We start from the raw sequence: 23,604 nt of genomic DNA, 5'->3' as shown, positions 1-23,604 counted from the left end.
AGCGCTTCTTCAGGCACAGGGGAGCCAGCTAATCCTTCCAAGACCTTAGAGCACGTTATTTTTAGCTGGAGGTAACCACGGGCTGCTGAACACGAAGAGGACCTGTGAGAAGGTCTCGCTGCAGCAGCTCTGTGCTCCGTGTCCACCGGCAGAGCCGGCAGGGCCTTGGCATCTGACTCCCTGTGGCCATTCCTCTATGGACTACACACGCTTGGGTCACCCAGAGGAGAGGAACAGTCCTTTCTAAATGCCCCTTTTCAAAGGATTTAGGGACAAACAAACAAAAGGAGGTATTTCTTGAGACAGAAAGGAGTTAGCAAAATTGCTTCAGTTTGCTCTGTGCTCTCCATGGAGATGGCAATGGTGTCCACATACAGCTCTGGTCTCCAAAGGCAGGAGGAAGGGGTCTAGAAAGGAATGCTAAGCTGTTTTCTAAAGGATATATAAGAGGTTGCTGGGATAGCCCAGAAAGAGCTAAGAGCAGCTGGACCCATGATGACAGAGCTGGTACTGGAGTCCTTGTACTCCACTCAAAGGCACAGCAGAGCAGCCCTCAAAACTGTGTGGTCACCACCAAGAGAAAGACTGAGTTAAGGGCCACTTTTCCCAAGGAGATGAACTAAGACTGGCCTGGGTGGGATGGCTGAGTGCTATCGTGACTAGGAGACCTCACAGGAGTGCCCAGCCACACATGAACCCAATGATCTTCCCAAACCCACAGCTCCAGGACAAACTGCAGTTAAAAAAGAGATTTATCTCGAGGTGTCTGATCTCTTCAGTGGTAAAAAGTGGCTCTGGGGCACAGAGGAGTGAAACCAGTGTGGTGGGAGCTGCATCCTTGGAGCATGGCTGTGGCCTGAGCATTGGGCAGAGAAGGATACAGGGACCATCTCAGACAACATCCAAGAAAGGCTTCAAGTGGCAGCAAAAGGAAAGAAATGACAGGTCAAGCTCCCAGCCAGGCTTCCTATCCAGGGCAAGGAAATCTTTGCAATGGTGAATTTGGCTCTCTGAATCACAGCCCTTTGCTGAGCTCAGCCACACTGGTTGCAGAACCACCCCCAGGGCACAGAGATAAGAAAGCTGTTGTCACCTCAGGATTAGTGGGGTTTAAAATAAGCCAGAGAAGGGCCTTTATGAGGGAACAAACCCAGTGCAGCAGTGTCCCTGCTCTCAGTTCCAGCCCCAGAGACTGTTCCCTGCCTTGCCCTTGTCCACTGTGAGACATCACGTCTTCTACAGGTCAGTAAAAGATGTGCAGGTGTTAATCCAGGCTGTGCCCAGGTTCTTCTGCTGTGAGATCGAGCTAAAGATCCCAGTACATGCCATTCACTTAAGAGTTGGGCTCGATGATCCTTGTGGGTCCCTTCCAGCTCAGAATGCTCTGTGATTCTGGCAGGAGGCAAACCCCCCTGTGCTCACCTTGACTCGGGGAGAAGGAGAAGGGATCAGCAAATCAGAGGCAGGACTTGGCCCACTGACGTGTTTGGATACAGCAGGTAGCAGGGCTTAGGTGGAGAAAAATGTTCTTTAATCATCATCTTTTACTTTATCTCAATTAACTCTGTTATGCTAATACAGTGTTACTGATTAAAGACCCTAAGCTCCCCTGTAATAGTCCTGAATTACTGTCAGGATAATGAGATTTCCATTTCTAAACGTCCTGTGCCTGCCATCCAAATCACATCTGCATTCAGGTACATGCCCAACACGAATTATTCTCCCAACATTTACATCAAACATCCTTCCTGCATCAAAAACACTCGGTTGGAAACAGCTTTCCCCTGGTTTAGAGCTCAGCTCAGGACTATTATTATCAGCCCTGTGTTGTTACTGCTGTGTGTTTAACCAGGTGTTGAAGGACGTCGGCAACACTTGGTGCACAAGGCTGAGCTCTGAGGGGTGTGGGACAGGAGGTGACACTGGATGAGCCATTTTATTAATCATGTCTAATGTCTCCTTCTTGCACCAAGTACAGTAATGATATCACACCCAGCCATGGTTAAGCATCACGTTGCTGTTTCTAGCCAGGACAGAGGCAACAGACAACAGCAGTGTCACCATCAAAGTGAGGGAAGCAAAGAAAATGATTGCCAGGATGTCTGACAGGGAAGCCACCACCCTGGGCACGGAGTCTGGTACAGCCAGGTGACAATCCCAGCTCTGGATCTGAACCTCAGCACAGCCCATCCAGTGAGAGCTTGTTTTAGGATGAGGCTGCTGTGTTGACCTGAGCTTTAGATGACCTCTTGTGATGCCACCTCCATGAATACACTCAGCTCAGCCTGCCAGGTTACCTGGTGGCACAGCACCCTCCAGGAGGAATCCCCTGCCTTGGCCAACTCCATTTTATTCAGATTTAATTTTGTTCAAACTCCCTCATTCCAAATCAGGAGCAAAATTTTTTTGCTATGATTTATGATGTATTAAATGTTAAAAAGATAGTGGCCATTATTAATGACATTTAAGCCTTTCCTAGCTGTAAGGTAGCCTAAAATTAGGTCCAAGCCAACGTAGTTTCAAGGAAACCTTCTGCACTGTGATCTCAGATACCAGCAAGAGGCCAAACACGTTCCACATCCTCCTTTATGGTCTCACAGTATTAGCCAAATTTGCAGAACAAACACATTCAACCCTCAGCCCCTGTGCTGTGACCCATGGCTAACCCAGCTAATGGGATTGACACGTCTGACCAGCAGGCACAAAACTCCTGCGGAATGTGACGGGAGCGGCTCCACCTCCCGCGTCCTTCCCGGCTCCACCTCCCGCGTCCTTCCCGCAAACCCTCTGCCAGCGCCTCCTCTGAAAGGCACTCGCAGCCCAAGCCAGGGGGGCCTGAGTCCCAGTAATGCCTGAACCACCCCCAGGACCAAGGAGCTCTGAGGTGCCTTTTTTTTTGCTTTAGCAATGGTGTAAATGACTTTTTTTTGCACTGATAACTTGTGCAGCCACCCTGAAGGCTCCACGGAGTGAGGAAGTTGTATCCTTATGTTTTATACGGGTTATACTATTTTGCAGTTCTCCTCAAGTAATGTATGTGAGCTCCACTTGGATTTTGGTGTTAAACTTTCAAGTTACCAACATTTGCCATCAAAATGAGAACCTCAGCATGAGGTTCTCTCCTTCTTTCCTTTCTTCCTAAAGGCAGCATTAGATTATTGTATCTAGAGGCTGTTACAGGGAAAACTGTACAAGCACTGAAGCTGGAATAATGTTTGATCCTTGTCCTCACATGGAGACACTGGTGGCCTATGGATTCCTCTGATTTTGTATTTTTATTACGCTGGTAAGAGGATTTCCATCTGTTTTATGAGAATCTGGGGTTTCCCTGAAAGGTATGAGGGGATCCAGACAGAGATTTTATTCTGTTTTAAAGACAGAGTCACAGAATAGCCAGAGTTGGGAGGGATCCACAAGGATCATCCAGTCCAACTCCTGGCCCTGCACAATCCCAGCAATCCCACCTTGTCCCTGAGAGCGTTGTCCAAATGCTCCTGGAGCTCTGGCAGCCTTGGGGCTGTGCCCACTGCCCTGGGGAGCCTGGTCAGTGCCAACCACCCTCTGGGGGAAGAACCTTTTCCTAATAACATGTCCTTAATTCCCCTGGACTGCTGCATGACAGCAGTGGGGTTGGGAAGGGGGCTCTGGAGATCTCCACTCCAGGGCAAGACTACTGCCTGCACTCAGTCAGGACAGCCATATTACTATTATTATTATCGTTATTATTGTTGTTGTTATTGTTGTTATTATTATTATTATAAAAGGAAGCTTGATTTATAGTCCTTATTCTAATCTGAGGAATAGAGCTGGCATAGTGACAAAGGACACAAATCACTAAGCAGCTTTAGGCACTGAGTTGAACATGATAACTACTAAACCCACTTAGTAGAAGCTCATGCTGATGTTAGTCCCATTATCAGAGCTGCAGTCACTGGGATCAGGAATTAGTTTTTAAAATACAGAGTTTTTCTTCCTTTAGGCTGGCTTGAAAGGCAACTGCTGCCCCTACAGGGAAAACTGAGAAAATCCAGCCTAGGAAAGAAACTTGTGCCCTCCCTGGGTGCCAGCACCACAGGAGGACAAAATCCCCAAACCATTTGGCAATGGCAGTTCCCAGAACAATGTGAGGTGAAGGACAAATACAGGGTGTGACCTGAAAAGGCCTCTGGACTCAGCTCCCAGGACAGAGCAGGAAGGAGAGCTGTTGCTGTGTGACATCCCAGGACAGAGCAGGAAGGAGAGCTGTTGCTGTGTGACATCCCAGGACGGAGCAGGAAGGAGAGCTGTCACTGGGTGACATCCCAGGACAGAGCAGGAAGGAGAGCTGTCACTGGGTGACATCCCAGGACGGAGCAGGAAGGAGAGCTGTCACTGGGTGACATCCCAGGAAGGAGCAGGAAGGAGAGCTGTCACTGGGTGACATCCCAGGAAGGAGCAGGAAGGAGAGCTGTCACTGGGTGACATCCCAGGACAGAGCAGGAAGGAGAGCTGTCGCTGTGTGACATCCCAGGACAGAGCAGGAAGGAGAGCTGTCACTGGGTGACATCCCAGGACAGAGCAGGAAGGAGAGCTGTTGCTGTGTGACATCCCAGGACAGAGCAGGAAGGAGAGCTGTTGCTGTGTGACATCCCAGGACAGAGCAGGAAGGAGAGCTGTCACTGGGTGACATCTCTGGGCTCAGCACAGACCACACAGAGCTTGACTAGGAGCCTCCACGTGTCCTTTGGCTCCTGCTGCTTGGACACCATGGAGGTGACATTGTCTGGAGCTCAGTGGCCTGGCACAGGGGGACAGCCCTGGACCTGTGCACAGCTTCACTCCAGGCATGCTTTCCTGGTGACTTGAAGATGATCTGGGGGCATCACCCTGTTTTCCAACTTGACACGAGGTGGGTGGCAGGTTAAGCGGGGAGCACATCCTCCTGCTCCACACCAGGAAGGCCACAGCTGGATACTGGAACCAGTCTGGGGCTCCAAGGGATCTCCAAAGCCTAGGGACACCCCAGCAGGGTGGGTGGCAGCCAGGGCAAGCAAGGACAGACTGTGGGAGCTGGGCTTCCTCAACCAGAGGAGGAGGCAAAGGGGGATCCAGTGGCACCTCCTTCTGCCCAAAGACATCTCGGAGACAGTGGGGATGGACTCTGCTTGGAGGGGCACAGTGTGAGCCCCTGAGGCTCTGGCACAGCTGCAGCAGCTGGAAACAGCAGCTGGTCCCAAGGAAACAGCCCATCCCCACCAGGATCTCCATCCCTGGGATGTCACCACTCACTTCAACACAGCCTCCAGGGACCTGCTGCAGCTGGGAGCGGGGATGGAGCAGAGACCTCCACCCCAAGGTACCTCAGCCTGTAATGGCACATCTGGGGACATCAGTGTCGAGGTGACCATCTCCAGGACTTGCTGGAGAGTGGAGAGCTCCATTATGGCTGAGAACTAGTCCTAGCAGTGGGATTCAGGGAATTCCTGAAAGGCTGTAGTAGGATGGGGCAGAGGCTTCACTGCTGCACCCAGTTCCCACTGGTCTTCTTACAACATAACTGCTACACCCTTTGCTGCAAGAAATCTGCCTCTTCCCAGCCTCTGCCACACTGCTAACTCAGCCTGGAGCACTTACAAAGCCATTCCCTCCCGTCCTCCCAGGATTTTAGCATGCTGCTTGGAGAATAAACCTGCTGGCAAAGTGAAGGCAAGGCAATCTTCTCTTCTGAAAGCTGGCAGCTCACCGGGGCTCCCCGAGTCACTGCAGAGACACAGCACAGGTGAAACCCCACCCTGGTGCTGCTGATTTCCCAGAGCAGGCTTTTCTCCTTCTTCTGACTCCTGCCTGGAGAGGTAACTGAGCTTTAACAATTCCATAATTAATGTCTCCTGGGCTGCTGGACCTGCCTGAGCAGGAGGACGATGTGGCAATGCCGGCTTGGAGTGGGTCGGCTCCGCTCCAGGATCACCCGGGCCCTGCTAGTGCGTGTGTGGGCCTGCAAAACCCTTCTGGGGATAAGCACAGGTTTTCCAAGGAAAAAGGCACACAGAGACACGCAGCACAGCAACAATCCACACCCACCTTTACGTTTATTTATTTACAGTTCATGTCAGGGGTGGGAGAAAAAGCTTTTGGAACGAGCAGCACTGGCACAGTGGGAAAAATCAAGGGCTGCAGCATGTGAGGTGCAGTTCCTATAGGAGTTTCCAAGCAAATCAGATCCAAACTCATACCACAGCATGCAGGAGGACAGAGATAATGACCCTGTCGAGCTGCAGGTGTAACACTGCTGTCCCTGTCCCCTTGTACTGCTCGAGACCCTGCAACAGGGAGAGGGTGGCACTCCAACAGCCATGCTCCTCCCTGTTGGGAGGGATGGAAAGCACGTGCTGGTGTTAAAAAACATTGTTCAAATCAATCTGCTCCATAAACAGGTGCTGGGGACTGTCCTGGGGAGTTTTGACAGGGCTCCTTGGAAGAGGAGGCAGCACGGAGCGCCGGAGCCAACGGTGATGGAGAAAAGGAGGTGAGGGGTACAAAAAGCCTGGGAGCCACCATTTCCAGGAGACACACCACTTTCTGGAAAGGAAACAGCTTTTTTCCCTAAGAAGCACAGCAAACCCTGTTAGCAGTGAGACACTGCACTTCCAACAGGGATCCTCTGGGCAAGGCAGTGACAGCCTGTGCCTCTGGGAATCCCACTGGTCCTATAGTGAGAACTGTTGGCTTGTTTTCCCCTTGGAATTGTCTTTGCTTCCTTCTTTTACCACACCTCTTTTTCATTTTACTCTCTTCTTAAGTGGGGAAATGGTTTTTGCCCTCCCTCTGTTAAGAGCTTCTCGTTTTACTTCCAACTTTGACGCATTTTCCCCCAAGACACGTGCTATTTTAATCAGGAGCAATCAGCCATTAAAACCGGATTAATTAAAGAAATGAGTTTACGCATTTTCCCAATGATCTGAACAGGAGGAAAACTCGACACCCCTGCATTTATAATGCTGCTTGTCTGCAACAGATCACTGGCTGATACTGCTGATCTGAGAGGATGACATCACCTCCCCATTAATCACTGCTTGAATAATAAAGAAGCTGAACTGGAATCTCCTCCATCCTTTGGAAACAGGTATTTTGGTCTCTTTTCCATTTATGTTGCAGCTAAGAGCCCTGCTCTGCAGCTCCTTAAAGCCACGGCACATGGATTCAATGTGCCCTTTGCTTGACTCCATTCACCAGGTATTTAATTCTTATTTTTCACTCTGCTGCCACGTTCTTAACACCACTTGCCACCATCAGGGGCCAGAGACAAAGCCCTGTGGGGCTGCACCAGTTTGGAGCGACCTTTATCACTGTTTCTATTTCTAAGGCCTTTAAAACCCCGTCAAACATCAGGGCTGGTGTAAAATCACCTACTAAATAATGTCACGTGGGGTCAAAATGACACCAAAATGGCATCCCAAGGGCACCGAGCTGATGGTGCCATTTGGTGTTAAATGGTGGCATGGACGAAGGCGCTAAATAAGTTATACAACCCACAGAAATGGTGTCATCTGGTGTCATAAACACAGATTTTATTTAAGTTAGTTTGATATTAGTTCCTTAATAAAGTATCAGCGTGCTAATAGCCAGTGTATCCTTTCTAAACAAAAACATCTCTTCAAGTGCAAAATCATTAATTTATGAATTATTGGTCAATGCCTAATGATGGTGATCTATTAGCATTTTACTGTTGATCCATTCACACGTTCATTGATTTTGATTAATTGATTTAATCAAACACCATCAGTGCGGTTCATCCTCTCCCCCTCCCCTTCTTGCAGGAAGTCCCTGAAATGATATTTATAAAATCATGGAATCATTTCGGTTGGAACAGACCTCAAAGCCCATCCAGTTCCACCCCCTGCCACGGGCAGGGACACCTTCCACTAGCCCAGGTTGCTCCAAGCCCTGTCCAACCTGGCCTTGGTGCTGGCACACTCGTGGCATCTCCCCCGCCCTCGGTGCTTGGGGACTGGTTGTAGCTGGGCAGGAAAGGTTGTTTTCAGGGAGAGAAGTGGCTCAGCAGGATTAAGCCCAGGCAGCAGCCCAGGACAGCTATTTCTAAGCCTCTTGGATGGCCCTTTGTCATTCCCAGCAGAGAGGTCAGGCTCCCTGGGAATCAATTTGCACAGACTTCAGGTTCATATTATTTGTTGGAAAATGCCCATAGAGGGGGAACAACCCCAGAAAGGGGGGATTTATTGTACCATTACCCCGGGGGGAGCGTCAGCAACATTAATCCTATTAGAGCATTAGTAAGATGGGATGGCAGGAAACGACAGTCAGAGAGAAAACAGAGCCCTGCCGAAAAGCAGGAACCCCTGCTAGGAACATCCATGGCTGGATGGCATCGCACAGGGGGAGCAAAGGGAAAGATAAATGGGGATTGGGATTGCCAGTCCCCTGAAGGCTCCACTGCCCCAAGCCTTTTGTGGCTGGGTGGGTGCTCAGCACCTGCAGGGTGAGGTGAGCTGGCCCAATTCCCTATTCCTAAACTCTTCCTGGTGCAACTAGACTCCTGGAAGCCAGCCTGGTCAACTTGGGAAAAAACAGAACCGAGCAGGTATTAAACCTACTCAGAAATAAATAAATCCTTCTTCAGGGAGGAGAGAACTGAAGCCATCAGTGCCTGGACTGTCTTCCACAACCCCAAAAAAGAGATTAAGCAACCGAACTGAAAACAAAGTGAGGGGGAGGAAAGGACCTGCTGGGACTGGGGCAGGAGAGGAGTCACTGGCAAGCTGCAGTGGGGATACATGTGGGGTTTGGCTTCTCTGGAATCTCATGGTTAAAGCAATATTTGGTAGCTCAGAGGGTTCACAAGGTGCTTTCTTGTGCTGTGGGAGAAGATCACGGAGTTCTGGCTCTGGTCCAGTCCAAACCTCTTCTTCCTACATGGTTGGCTCAGCACTGCCCAGAAGTTGGGTGACCCAACTGGACACCTGCGTTTCTCACTCATTTCCAGGATGACTTCCAGGACATGCCAAGCAAAGAGTGGGAAAATAGTGGCCAATACCATGCTCAGACTCTGGTTTCCTTCTCAGATGGAAAAGACATGTTTATATTTAGCCCATGAGTGCCGTGCTCAGACAACCAGGGGGAAAAACACATTGCAAACGATTTGTCGGGAAGAAAAGTCCAGTGCAATCTTCTCCAAAGCCATCCTCTTCCACCTGCATTTCCCCTCCCAGCTGCTAAGCAGTTTGCACAGGGTGAAAGCCATGCCTGGATCCTGAGGTCACACAAAACTCCTCCCCTTTTCATCAGCCCTGATGAAAAACTGTGATGAGCTGCAGGTCGTGGCAGATCTCAAAATAACAACTTTCCCTCTGTTTTATTACAGAGCATTTTCCCTCAGAATGGCTCAACTGCCTTTTAAGAAGGCGCAGGATCTGACAGCTCCTTACAGAGGGCCACTGTGTTTCACCTGTTCCAGTGCATAAATCACTACTTATTCAAGCTTGATTCTTAATTTTGCTTGGGTAATGTCTGTAATCACTTGTTGATCAGGATAAGTCATGAGGGTTTTTTTCAGATATTTTATGTTTACATGCCAAGATCAGCAAAACCCGTCTCCTGCCCGATGTTACTGTAACACTCTGGTGCATCCAGTCCCTCCCATGTGTGTTTTCATCCTCCCATGCCTGGGAGAGGGGTAGCTGGATGTGTAGCTCTGTTATCTCCGGGATCTGCTGGCGAGGAACCACGTTGGTGAGATAACGAGTGAAATAGGGGAAAACTTTTAATCAAACCTTACGGATCTTCCCACGCTGGGGAACAGCCCTGCAGGAAACCAGGCTCAGCACATGCAGGAATCCCTCTGTGGGCACCACAAAATGATTGTGACCTTTCTGCAGGGAAAAAAGGCACTGGGTTATATTTGTTTTGGATTAGAGTTCACAATTTGTGAATGGAAGGTTTGAAATAGGATGTGTTAGTATCCATAGAACAAAAGTTGAACCTCTTTCTACCTGGAGATGGTGACACTCAGAGGTTGCTCCCAAGCTAAACTGTCCAGTGATTTTATTTTAACTAGGATTTTATTAATAACAGCTGACTTCTCACATCTCCAGAGCTCTTGATGTTGTGATGAAGAAGGTAAACAAAAGCGTCTGCAAAGTGAAATAAAGGCAGATATTAGAGTTTGCTCCAACACTGTACACTCTGGACTCATGGATCTCAGGGCTGGATGTGCTCGCCCCAACCCTGTATCCCAAGGGAATGGTTTCTTGTGCCAGCATGGAGCATACCTCACCTCCTGAAGGAGGAGGCCCAGCTCTGCCAGGATCACAGAATCAAAGAATAAATCAAATGGTCTGGGTTGGAAGGGACATTAAAGCTCATCTTGTTCCAATCCCACCCCCTGCCATGGGCAGGGACACCTTCCACTAGCCCAGGTTGCTCCAAGCCCCGTCCAACCTGGCCTGGGACACTTCCAGGGATCCAGGGGCAGCCACAGCTTCTCTGGGCAACCTGTGCCACGGCCTCCCCACCCTCACAGGGAACAATTTCATCCTAATATCCAATCTGAACCTGGTCTCACTACATGCTCTTGTAAAAAGTCCCTCTCTATCTTTCTTGTAGGCTCCCTTCAGGTACTGGAAAGATGCCAGTCAGATTTAGGTGAACTCCTCATACCCTCCTATGCCACAGCTGCTCTGATTAAGCCACACTGATGCCGGAATTTAATGTTTTAGGGGGGCTACATATGCTCAGAAAGGTTCAAGGTGCCTTCTTTGAGGACACACCTGGGTGCCCAGTTCTGGGCCCTCAACAGGAGAGACCTGGAGGGGCTGGAGCGTGTACAGGGAAGGGAACGGAGCTGGGAAGGGGCTGGAGCAGCAGGAGGGGCTGAGGGAGCTGGGGGGGCTCAGCCTGGAGAAAAGGAGGCTCAGGGGGGACCTTCTGGCTCTGCAAGTCCCTGACAGGAGGGGGGAGCCGGGGGGGGTCGGGCTCTGCTGCCAGGGAACAAGGGACAGGAGGAGAGGGAACGGCCTCCAGCTGTGCCAGGGGAGGCTCAGGTTAGCCAGGAGGAGGAATTTGTTGCTGGAAAGGGTGGTGAGGCCTTGGCAGGGGCTGCCCAGGGAGGTTTGGAGTGCCCATCCCTGGAGGTGTCCCAGGAAGGCCTGGCCGTGGCACTCAGTGCTCTGGGCTGGGGGACAAGGTGGGCATCGGGCACGGGGGGGACTCCATGGGCTGGGATCTGATTCTGTGATCCTGTCAAACAGTAGTTTCCACACCGAGGAGCGGCCTTTCCCTGGGTGCCCCGAGCTTTAAGGAGCGGCGCGGGGGGGATAAATCCCTCTGGGAACGCGATTTTCCGGGCGCAGCGCTCCCGCCAGCAACTGACGAGACACAAGATGGCGGCGGGGATGACACGGCGGTCACGTGGCGCGCGGTGCCGCCCGCCCCGCCCGCGGCCGCCGCACGGGACACGGGGCACGGGACACGGGATACGGGACACGGGACACGGGGCTGGAGCCGCCCGGGGAGCCGCCCGCACGGCAGCCGCACCGACCCGCACCGAGCCGCGGCTCCGCACGGTGAGTGAGCAGCGAGGCAGCGGCCTCAGCCCGAGCGCGGAGCCGGCGGAGCGGCCGGCGCAGGCCCGGGGGTGGCGGCGGGACGGGGCAGCGGGGACGGCGGGGACGGCGGGGACGGCGGGGACGGGCCGCTGCCCGAGGGCAGGACGCGTCCCGGGGGGCTCCGGCCCCGCAGCCCGGCGGCGGCCCCCGCAGCCCCGGGCAGTGCGAGGGGAGCTCCGGCCCCGCAGCCCCGGCGGCTCCGGCGGCGCTCCGGTCCGCTCGGCGGGGCTGGCGGAGCTCCGGTCCCCGCGGCCCGGGGGCTTCTGAGCCCCTCGGCCTCCGGGGGGACTGGGAAGCTGCGGTCTGCTCAGCCCTGGGGGCTCAGGGACCCCCAGCTCGGGGGCTGCAGCCGATCCCAGGGGAGCTCTGGGACCCCCAGCTCGGGGACTGCAGCCGATCCCAGAGGAGCTCTGGGACCTCCAGCTCGGGGGCTGCACCTCTGGGGACCTCTGGGACCTCCAGCCCGGGGGCTGCAGCTCTGGGGAGCTCTGGGACCCCCAGCCTGGGGCTGCAGCCGATCCCAGGGGAGCTCTGGGACCCCCAGCTCGGGGTCTGCAGCCTGTCCTGGGGGAAGTCAGGGCTCCTCAGCCTGGGGGGCTGCAGCCCCCTCAGCCCCTGGACCCAGGAGGGGCTCTGGTCCTCTCAGCCCCAGTGCCTGGTTGGGTCTGTCCCCTCCTTCCCAGGGTGTTGGAGGGAGCGATCTGGTCCTCCCTGCTCCGGAGGCTCTGGGGGGACATGTGGTCCCCTCAGGTGGCAGTGTGGGGTCCCCCTCAGCCTGGGGGACCGTGGGACCCCCTCCTCAGCCCAGGGGCTCCTGTCCCTCTGCTCGCTGGGGTGCGAAGGCGGGATGCTCCCTGCTCCAAAAAAAAGCTGGAAGCATCCCCTGGAGCCGGGAGCAGATCCATGCCGTGCCTACACCTTCGAGGGCCATGGAGGCAACATTGGGGCTGAGGTTTGTGGCGTGGCAGTGGGGACACGCCTGGGGGGAAAGAGGCTGGGAGGCAGAACGGGGCTGAGAAGGAGAGACCTCACCATCACGGGCACCCTGGCAGGCGGGTGTGCTCCCTGTTTGCTTGTGGAATGGCTTTGCCCATTGCCTGGCTGCAGTATTTGGATTTTTCGGGGTGTATAACGCATGTGGTCGTCTTTGTACTGTGTTCCTCCTGGAGGCCCTGTTTTGATCAAGGCTTCTAATTTATTCTGTCTTGTGTGAAAACCTCATTAAAGAGTGCCTCGGTGCCTCCAGGCGCCATAAGTACGCGAAGCAAGGATGGAAAGAGAGAGAAAAAGAGTATTATTTGTAAAAAAAGATGGGAGCTCTGCCACACTGCCGTGGTGCTGCGGGAGCTTGCTGATGCAGGCAGCCTCTGGAAGCAGAGCAGCAGTGGGATGTGGGTGAACGTCCTCATGTCTCTTGGGTTGGTGGCAGCGTTGGTGCGTCGTGGAGTGAGGGCATGTTTTGTGGAGATTCCTTCAGACTCCGTTCTCCTGCTTCAGGGCCACGTGGATGGAAGTGGTTTCTGCTGGATTCCGTGCCCGCCTGTGAACCAGTCCAAAGCCCAGATGTGACACCTGTCAGCTGAAGTCAGTGGCAGTGCTGCTGTGGATCTTGGTGGATTTGGGCTTGGCTGTGTTTTTTTGGGGAGCGGATGTTGCATTGGAGTCGCATTCTGGTTTATTTCCAGTAGTGTTTTGTCGGGGTTGGAATTGCTTCAGCTTTGTGATGTTGTTTAGAGTTAGGAAAGATAACACAAATCTCCCCAGCTGGTGGCAAACAACAAATAATGGCTACTTTTACAATATGGGTAATAAACCCCCTTTGAATCCGGAGAGATTGCCTTGATTTTCCGAGTTTGGGCATGTGGAGCAGAACTAAATTCAGCTCAGACACCTTTAAACTGTGTTTGTGATCTGTGCAACAAGCTGTGATTCCCGAATCGTTTATCACGCTTCTTTCGCCTTCCACAGTATCAACCTGCAGACAACATGTCTGCACATGTTAATTAGCTTTTAATGTGACACTTACACATTGAGTAAATCCAAGTAGGTGGATCCTTTTCAGGACTTGGAGGTATTAATGGAAATTATTCGGACTACTGGGAGGTAACGGTTAATAGGCAGTGGTTTGTTATATACCTGCTCTCAATGTATCTCTTAACACTTGCCAAACTTGAATGGGTGCTGCTTTTAATTAAATAATTAGTGAGCTCTGCTCAACTGAACATGTGGAGGGAGAACACGCTCACCGTGGGTGATGGCAACCGAAAAATTCTTCCCTGTCTTCTGGTTGCTCAGCGTTGGTTAATTGGTGCACTAAATATGGGTGGCCTGGGAGTTACTCAGGTTTAATAGCAATTTCAGCCTGGCCGTAAGGAATGGCTGTGGAATTAAAGGCTTTCTAACTGGGGCAGCAGGACATCCTGTAAAAAACCAAAAAATGCTCAAAAATAATCCAGACCCCTGTTCAGGAAGGGCCTGTTTGAGTTAAAAAATAAATCCTTATGGCACCATCAAAACCCCCAAACTTGCACTAGGGCTTGAGGGCTGGTTTTGTTGGACATGGCACGAGGTCCCTCTCTCCCAGTGTGGTTTGCAGGGACACGTGTAGGGCAGGAAGGATTTTTAAGGCTACTCAGCAAGGTAGGTCCAAACTGTTCTTTGCTGAAGTAGAGCAGAGCAGCCGAATGCTATTTTAGTCATAATTCAAGTGCAACACATCAAACCCAACCACACTGCTCTGAAGTAGAGGTGAGCTTAAAATGAGCTCAAAAACCTGAGGTTTGAGAGGTTTTCTTGGAATCTCATGGTCACGACCTGAGCTCCTGCACACTGTCAGTGTTTTCCAAGGGATTTTGGTGTGGGTGGAGGATTTTTTTGCTCCCAGGACACCAGCACACAGAGGCAGCCCTTTGGAGGGCTGGTGTGGTGCATGACTCCTGTGCTGGGGATTGGAAACTCCAGCTTTTCATACAGCTTGAATTCCCAAAGTGTGTGGCATCATTAAGTTAATAATTAAGTCCCGTCCTCCCCCATCCCCAAAATGCTGGGGGAAATGCAGAAGACTGAGGAAGGTGTGAAACCTACTGGCTTTTTTTGGGGGGATGCTTTCATCCCAAATATTTTTTTTATTATTTTGAAAATCTGCTTATCAGAGGCAGTGTTTGGTGCAGGTTACTTGGGCTTGGTTTTCATGGATCAAAGGAACATCCATCTTAATAAGCTACTAAGTGTAATAACTGTGTAGTTGGGGCTTGGAGCAGCCTGGTCTGGTGGAGGGTGGCCCTGCCTCTGGCAGGGGTTTGGAATGAGATGGTCTTTAAGGTCCCCTCGAACCCAAACCATTCTGGGATTCTGTGGTGTAAACATCTTTAAAGTGTTTGTCCATATTGTTTCTGGTCTTATCAAACATGTTAATGTAGTTGAGAGGGGGGGAAAAATCCCCCAAAGTACTGCACGAGCTTTGTTCTGGTAGTGTTTGGTCAAGAGCTGATAAGAGAAAGTCTTAATTTTGGAGGCTGTAAGATGTCTCTTAAAGAAATGCAGCTTTTAAAATGTAGTTACTTCCGTTGCTGCTCTTTACAGCTCACTATTGCAAAGCAGAGAAGCAAGACCTGAGTGGAACAGAACATGTCCTGTTGATGCTTCCTTGGTGTGCTCGTGCGGGTGCTGCTCTGGTATCCAATTACCCATCTGTAATCAAAGAAAAACACTAATAAATCTTGATTGGGAAAGCATCTTCCCTAGGTTTTGCTTGTGCTAATTCACTTAGATTTAAATGAACAACAACAACAAATCTCCCTCTGCTTAACCAGGACTCTAAAGCTGTTTTTCTCTCTGACTTCCCAGCGGGGTCTGCTTTCTGTCTCCCTGATTTTGAAGCTCTTTGGAGGTAGCTTGCTTTATTTAAATGGAATTAAGGCGAAGCTTATTGCCACTTGGGAAAAAAAAAGACTTCAAGGAATCCCTGAAGTCCAGTAGCTTTGGGTTCTTCTTTGGAGGAAAACCAGCAGCTTTCTTCCCAAGCTGGCCGAGACACAGCCCCACTTGTTTGCTCCCAGCCATAGCTGTGTTGTGGTGCATCCGGAGAGCAAAGCTTTTGCAGCCTCTATTTAAGAAGGATTTTTAATAGCTGTCATCTCCTCCTGTCCACTGCAGCCTACTCCTTTAATTTCCTTGACTGAAAAAGAGCATCCCAATTTGGAGTGTCTTACGATGTCCCTTGCCGGTCCATTAGTGTGTTAGCTTAGCTCGGTGTGTGTTGAATGCCACTAAATGTCACTTGCAAATTTAATGTTGGGAGCGCTGAGATTTGCGCTAATTGAATTTAAAGTCTTACACTTGAATTTGTTGAAATGGCAGATGCAGACAATTGGAATGTGTATGAGCTGTTGCGACGCTGCTCTTGGAAGTGACTCCAGCGGTGAAGATGCTGGGGACACCCTGAGCGGACAGATCAGGGTTAGATGGGGTTTTACGGTCCATTTCTGTATTACAATGTGGTGACAGCTGGCAAAATCCATTAGGTCGAAAGTCTTAACGCTTGGCGGCTGCTCAGGGTCATTGTTGACACTAATTTAACCTTAAATACTTCTGTAAAAATGGTAAAGATTATGGAGCCTCTCGGTTCAATTTAAATATCTTCTTCTCCAGGCATAGTTTTAGGAGAAAGGTTAATTGTTTGGGCTCTTGGTCTTAATTGTCTGTGGGTCTGACTTCTGAGGTTTTTAATCACGAAATTAGCACCTTTAGCACCTGAGGGTTTGTTTTCTGAGGGGTTTTGTTTGGGGTGGTTTTTGTTTGCTTGGCTTTTTTTTGTTTGTTTCGTTTCGTTTTGTTTTTAGAGGACAGTCCGCACAAAACCTGTGGCATTTAACACTTCTTTGTTCTTTAACTTCGGCCAAATACCCAAGGATTGAACAGACACGGAAACAGGAGACCCTGCTGCAAACAGGAGACACTACTGGGGTGCTTTTTGAGAGGTAGAATGTTAAGGAAATTACCCTTCATTGGAAAAGGAGTCGTAAAGGTTGTTCCTCGGCTTTCCAAGCAGTGTAAATCTGTGCCTCCCTAGATAGCACAATGCTTTTAAGAAGTTTGTCTTGAAACACTTCCATTAAATCTCTTGATACCACTCTTTGACCTTCTGCCACTGAGCTGGCGTTTCATATGGGCTTCTGGCATCAGCTCTCCTGCCACTTTCAAGTAAAAATTTATCAGGCACTGAAAAGTTTGACTCTGCAGTCGAGCACTGTGCCAAGCTGTAAAAGCCCTATTTGTACACAGAATGGATTTTTGCTGGCCAGGAGGGCCGGGGGAGCGCTTCAGTAGCTGCAGGAATGGCTGGGAATCTACATACTAATTAAACAGCTCCATCTAAATCGAGCTGGAGCTCTCAGGTCTGTGCTTTGTCTTCCTTGAGCCCCTGCTCTTCTGCGGGGAATTTTACACAGTCAGGTTATATTGCTCTGGAAAACCTGGTCGGGGAAGTTAATTTAAAACTATTTGAAAGGCTTAAAAATGGCTCCTGCTGTTCCCATGATGAGAAAGACCTTGAAAGCGCCTCGAGGGCGATTGCTGCAGAAATACCTGCTTGGCCATGCGGCTGCCAGAGCTCCCTGCTCACCCAGAGTCACTCCCAGGGCCTGCAGGGCTGTGAGACAGAAAAACCGTGGCTGCCCCATCCCTGGAAGTATCCAAGGCCAGGCTGGACAGGGCTTGGAGCAACCTGGGCTGGTGGAAGGTGTTGGAACTGGCTGAGCTTTAAGGTCCCTTCCAACCTGAACCATCCTGGGATTCTGTGATGCCTCAGGGCTCCAGGCCCGCTTGCTTTATCTGGGAGTGGAATTCCAGTGCCGGTGGGTGGTTGGGGAGCTCAGGGTGAGCTTTGGAGGGTGTGAAGGGCCAGTGGTCCGTAGATATCTGGGGAATACAAGGGCTCAGGTTGGGAGTTTGGGGTGCTGAGCAGAGGCAGGGGGGTAGGTGACATTCAAAACACCACTGTGAACAAGGCAGGAGTAGAGGGAAAAGGGTGAATGCAGGCATGTGAAGATCCCTCCTAAATGACTTGACAGAACACGTTGTTCTCTTTCCACGGGTGCTTTGGGGTGCCAGGATACGCATTTAATGGCACCATGGTTTTATGGAGACTCTGGGCGCTGGGAGAAGCTCGTGTTTGCCAAAAGCAATACTCACTAATGGGCTGGGGCTTCTCAGCTACTCTCCACGAAGCACTGCAAAAGCCTTTTTTCGCAGTAATGAGCAATTAGCCGCAAATTAACAAACTCCTTGTCAGACACCGCCTTTGTTTTTGTGCATGTGCAATTTCCTATTTCAGTTTTTCTCCCTCTCAAAACGTAAATAGATGGGTTATCAAAGGACATTTTAAACACAAAAGCAGGGCCCAAAGAACGTTTATCACAAGGGGATAATTTGAGTTCTGATAGTTTGTTCAGAATTTTTTGGGGGAATACTGGCAAGAAGAGGAGTGTCTGCGCTGAGAAGACACAGCCCCATCTAGCCACGTGTCCTGCATCCAAGCATTGTGGTGTTTTTGAGAGGGAATGCCAGAGTTCAACCATGAATTCAGGAAGTGTAAGTGGCTATGAGAATACCAGTGGAGACAGCAATCACAGGCGAATTTATGTTACCTCCTGCTCAAAGGAACAGCAGGTTTTTCAGGGTTCCCTTGGGCTTTGAAACTCTCCAAGGAAGGAAATCTGTTGCTGGAAGAACCTCCCGTGGGCTTTGGGGAGACAGTCCATCCTGCAGGCTTTACTCAGTGCCAAGGTGGAATGAGAGTGGAGGAGAGGGAAGAACCCAAGGTACAGATAATATTTGATACAGGAGCACCAGGTTTATGGAATAGAAGGCTGTTAGTTGTTCTCTTCTCTGTGCCTGTCCAGCTGAGCTGATGTTTTAATGAACTACTCCTTAAATATCTTCACTTCTAATGGATGCTGCTTAAGTCTTGGTCCCATCAGGGCACAAGTGATCATTTTTAAATGCTGATTTACCAGCATCATATATCACTGCCTAGAGGGAACTTTCCTTGGCCATTTTATTGAGTGGCTGCCAGTCTTTAAAATCCTTTTGTGATTCCTCCTGTCAGACTTCTTTGCTAATATCACCCAATGTGCTTAAGAGGTTAAAGTAGATGTTTGCATTGCCTGTGTAATCCCCCTCACACTTAACAGTGCTCTAATGCTGTCCATTTGTAGTTGGATACGAGGAAATATTTAAAGTAATTGTCCACTCTACAGAAATGTTTGTTGGCATCATTGATTGTTGTGTCTTGTGATTGGTGATCTTGTTTCCACGTTCAGGACATCCAGTTAGGTCTTCCCATGGCTGTATATTAGAAATCCTAGGGAATTGCTGTATTTCCTCACGTGGTTCCTCTGTTGGAGCTGTGTGTTGAAATTCAGCCTGCAGGATGTGATGTTGTGCTACTAAATTAATGACCTGGCTTTATTTGCAGATTGGATAATAACCCAGGCCCTTCTGCTCTAAGCTTCCAAAAAAATTATGAGGTGGATAATGCCTTATCTGTGCTTTTCAGCATGTGTGTTGTGGGATGTGAGCTTTGTATTCGTGCAGGGAGATCCTGACACCACTGAGAGCTCTGGGGACACTGAGCTTCCAACCTTTTCAAGGTGAAGGTTCCAAAGTCTGGTCTCATCATCGTGTGTGCAAATTAAAAAGCCAAACCAGCTTGTTCGTTATAAAAATCCAAGTCACATTTTGAATTTGTTCACCTGATTTCAAGAAAAGATAGTTTGTCTAGACTGCTTAATAAATGTAATTATAATAAACTACACCTGAACACTTTAAAGCACAAATAGGTTCAGGAAGACAATTTTTACACTGTGTGAGAAGGATTCATTTCTCTTGTGACTTGTGTCAAGGTGAAGCCTTTATATCTTTCCTAGGGAAGGTGCTACTGCTTGTCACTGCCATGTGTTTCCAGCTGCCTTGGGCATAGCTGGACATTATGGAGTGAAGGCTGTGACACTTCATCCCTGGAAGTGTCCAAGGCCAGGCTGGATGGGGCTTGGAGTAACCTGAGCTAGTGGAAGATGTCCCTGCCCATGGCAGGGAGATGAAAGATGAGCTTTAATGTCCTTTCCAACCCAAACCATTCTATGATTCTGTGCTCACTGGAGATGAACTCGATTTCCTGGAGTGAGAGAGACTGGTGTGTCACTCTGAGCTGGTGGTTGTGGTGGCAGAGGGTGGCTTGTGGCAGGCAAAGGCTTCCCACCCTGGCAGCTGGGGTAGTTATGAATGCCTCAGAGCTGTAAGCTCTGATCCCTATCACTAAATCCCTGCTTTTAGCTTCAGAGGCTGCAGATTTCCTTCCCAGAGAAACCAGAGGTTGGGGTACATCTGTTAAAAGGGAGCTCTCTGGCCTGATTTAATTCATGGCTGTCACAGAGCTGGTTTTCTCCCCCTACCTTCTCTTGGTCTCCCGTTCCCAGTGTTGAAGGATGTTCCTTGGGGTTTTGGAGAGCTGCACTGTGGTTTACCTGGCAGAGAAAGACCTTATCAGGAGAGAAATAGGAGCACAGGGAATGTCACTAACGGGCTTCTTCCAGGTCTGTGTCATGCAAAAGTACTAATGGCAATATTTGCACCCCTGGAGTGGAATAATTCCTGCAGGGACTGTGTCAGCTGTGTCAACAAACTCTGCTTGTGACTGATGTGTTGTTGATTTTGATTTCCATTTAAAGACACACCGTGAGAGGCAGTTGTGGGACTGCAGAAGATGGAACTGAAGTGGGTGTTGCTTTTGTGAGTAACTAAAGGACTTGCTAGTGGTGAATATCCAGTGCAGTGACAGGATGTGTGCAGGCAGCTGGAAATGCTCAGACTTGCTCCTTTCCCAGTCCTTTCCTGAATGAGGACAGTTGGGATAGAGCCCAATGCAGCCTGGAGTGCTTGTGGGGTGTATTCCATGGAACACTCCTACAACAGAGTGTAGGAGTGTTCCATGGAACACTACCAACTCCATGTTAGTGCAACTCACTGCTACCCAAAAGAAGTGCTCAGGTGCCACTGAGTCTTTGCCTGGGATTGCTGGATTTTGGGATGTGCTGGAGCACTGCTGGAGCGCAGCATGGCCGTGTATAGCTCCTGCATCCTTTTGTCTTTGCTCTTCACATTGCTGATAGTCACTGAAAGAGGCACCACAAACTTCAGCTGGAAGGGGGGAAAAGTCCATTTATTTCCACCAACCCTGCAGAGTGAAAAGAGAAGTATTTGAGGAGCTGAACATGCTGATCTTGCTGTATCTCGAGCCTTGAAAATGGGTGAAGAATTAAAATAAATAAAAAGAGGAATGATTTTTTTTTTAATGGCTTCTCTGGAGGCAGTATTTTCCTCTTCTGGTTTTGAGGATTTGTTCCCTTTCCAGGACTGCTCTAAAAACATTCCATTTTTCATAAAGCAGAAGCGAATTACTCTGTGGACATTTATGTGAAGTGACTTGCTGGGTGCTTAATAACCTCCATATTTTATTTGGGCTGTTCGAGTCAGCCTCTTAGAAGACAGATTGTCCTGCACGATTGTCTTGAGCAAAGTACCTTTCTGGTTTTAATTGGTGTTTTTATTGCTGTGATTTACATCGGCAGGGTGAGGGCAGCACCGTTCCTCCAGTGCCTCAGACAAGTGGGAAGAGGAGGAGAAGGAGGAGCAGAGCTATTCCCTTATCTGGAGGCTTTCTTAGGTGCTTACAAAGCTCTGTACTTCACTTATTCCTGTGTCGATGTGCAGCAAAGCGACACGTTTTTAAGCACAACATTTAATAGAAGGATTCTCAGCACGTCTTGGCAAATATTCCCAAATTAAACTCATCACCTCTGGCGGTACTTTTTGTCGTCAGAGGGAGGAGAGGTTTGTACATGGCCCAGAAATGCAGCTCAGATCAGACACTTCCATGACTTCCCCGTGTTCATTCCCACCTCCTCAAGGCCCTGTCTTGGCCTGGAAGCCTCAAGCCCTGCACTTTATTTGGGGCTTGGTGAGAAGGGAAGGGGAGCTTGACATTCAGACATTTGCCAGCTCAGTCACCTGCTGTGTCTGTCCTGTTAAAATACAGCAATATTTGTTCTGGTAAGTGTTGTCAAACTCGGATTCTCCTGTCCTGCTCAGATGCAATTAATTGCCTAGAAATATCAGGGAGAGGATGAAAACGCTGTAGATAGTTTGTAACAACCGGTAATTCAGTTTTTGAAGCCTAAACTGAAGGCTGGGTTTTGAAAGTGCTGAAGAAGGAAACAAAGCCTGGCTTGGTGAGGTCAGCGTCAGAAATTCAGGGCCTGTGTTGGTTTTTCTTTTGTATTACTGTTTATGGAGAGTATTTTTTTTTTCCTCCTAATGGAACTGCTTTTGCAAGGTGTGTCAATCCACCTGAAATCCTGTGTGGACAGACCTATGTGATGAGGGCAGGATCTGCTCGTGCTTTTGGGACTCCAGATCCCCTTTTCCCAGTTGAGTTGTGCCATGGGGTTGTTTGTCACCCTTCCCCAGCCAGGCTGTTGAGCAAACACCCCTCCAAGCCAGGGGCCATGGGGCACTGGGAAGATGCTTTGCCACACTTGGTGCCCCTTCTGGGGGCTGAGGTCAGGGATGAGCCTCCCCCGAGGGCAGGGCAGGGCAGGGCAGGGGAGGCACAGCTGCCTGCAATCCCTGCCGCCCCTCCCTCCCTGCCGAGGGGGTGGTCCCATCCCAGCAATTAAAGGGAATTAGCAGCTGCTGGGTGGGTTCTGTGACTTTGCCCATGGCTGTTGGAGGGATGAATTCCTGCTCCTGACCCCGAGGTGTGTCCAGCTTTGGAGCCTGCTGTTGGAGGGAGGTGAATCCAGAGACCACGTTTTTGCCAGATCTGAAAACAAGCTTTTCAAATCCGCAGCAAAAATCTTCTGCTGAGGAGGGGGATGTGTATCACCGGGGATATTTCTAAGGACCTGGGGGCTTAAATTCCCTGCTTACATTGGGAACTGAAAGCAGGCAACTCCAAACCCAAATCCTGTATAAAGCAGGACTTCTGCGTTGTTGTCGTGTTGTGCTGTTCAACAGAAATGGGCATAAACAGCCAGTTTCTGATGGGTTTGTTTATTGTCTGGTGTTTTTATGGTACCATTGCTCGTTTTTGTGTTACGTTCCTGTTATCCCTTTTGAACAAGATACAGTGGGGTCTTTGTGCACTTGGAGAAGGTCCTTCCTGCTGACAGTGACTCCTTGCTCCTGAGCACGGGATTGCTTTTTTGTGGAAGGTCTAGCTCAATTTCCCCTCCCTATTTTCTGTTAATTTGTTGAGAACATATGTTGCTTTGTTCAGGTCAGATTTGCAAATACATCGGTGGAGCTCGGTTTTTCTCTTTCCTGCCAATTGAGTGGTTTGTTTTTTTTTTTTGCACCGTTCATAAATCATCTGATGAGCTGTTAGAGCTGGAAGAGGCTGTTTTGGCGTTTAAAAAGCGAACGGAAAACTCGAGTAAGGGATGCGTTACAGGAGGTGGCCTCTCAGGGAGGGAAGCAGTGCAAAAGCCAGTGGTGTGTTCCTGGTTCACAAACTTGTTTGGAAGAGATGACCAATCCCTCACATCTGTCCGGGTGCAGCTTTCAGACTCCCATCCTGGCGTTTCTAACAGGAGCATCCCCCAGCAGGGAATTCCTCCCTCACCCTTCAGTCCTGCAATTTGGTTTCTTGTGGGAACTGGTGTTGTCCTTCAAAAACCTCAGGTTGGTAACGGGGTGTGGCGTTAAAATCTGCCACAGAAAGTGTGAGAAGGAAAAGGGGAAGGTGGCTCCTGCTGGAATCCTGACCCTGCTGCCAAACTTGTCCAAACAAAGTGTTCAGAGCGCTGAGGTGGTGTGGTGGGAACGGGGAGACTGAGGGCTGATGGGTGAGCATGAGCTGCTCATGCAGGTCACAGCTAAGTACAGGTCACACTTGTGGCTTTAGGGCCAGAGGGTTTTAAAAGAATGGTGATGACAAGACCAG

At 50.0% G+C, this 23,604-nt stretch overlaps 1 protein-coding gene across 2 annotated transcripts in view; it reads left to right on the top strand.

Moving 5' to 3' along the window:
• Positions 1 to 11,399: 11,399 nt before the first annotated feature.
• SGMS1 (sphingomyelin synthase 1) overlaps positions 11,400 to 23,604 on the top strand; it is an 84,772-nt gene continuing 72,567 nt past the window's right edge. For both annotated transcript variants that reach the window (XM_051799701.1, XM_051799697.1), the window contains exon 1: positions 11,400 to 11,558. The gene's annotated coding sequence lies outside the window, so the exon portion shown is untranslated. The remainder of the gene's footprint in view (positions 11,559 to 23,604) is intronic.

This window comes from Manacus candei, unplaced genomic scaffold, assembly GCF_025592945.1.
Source record: "Manacus candei isolate 608988 ecotype Guabito, Panama unplaced genomic scaffold, ASM2559294v1 h1tg000050l, whole genome shotgun sequence".
In the NCBI taxonomy this organism is placed as follows: domain Eukaryota; kingdom Metazoa; phylum Chordata; class Aves; order Passeriformes; family Pipridae; genus Manacus; species Manacus candei.
Note: the sequence above shows the minus strand (reverse complement) of the source record. Positions and strands in the feature narration are given on the sequence as shown.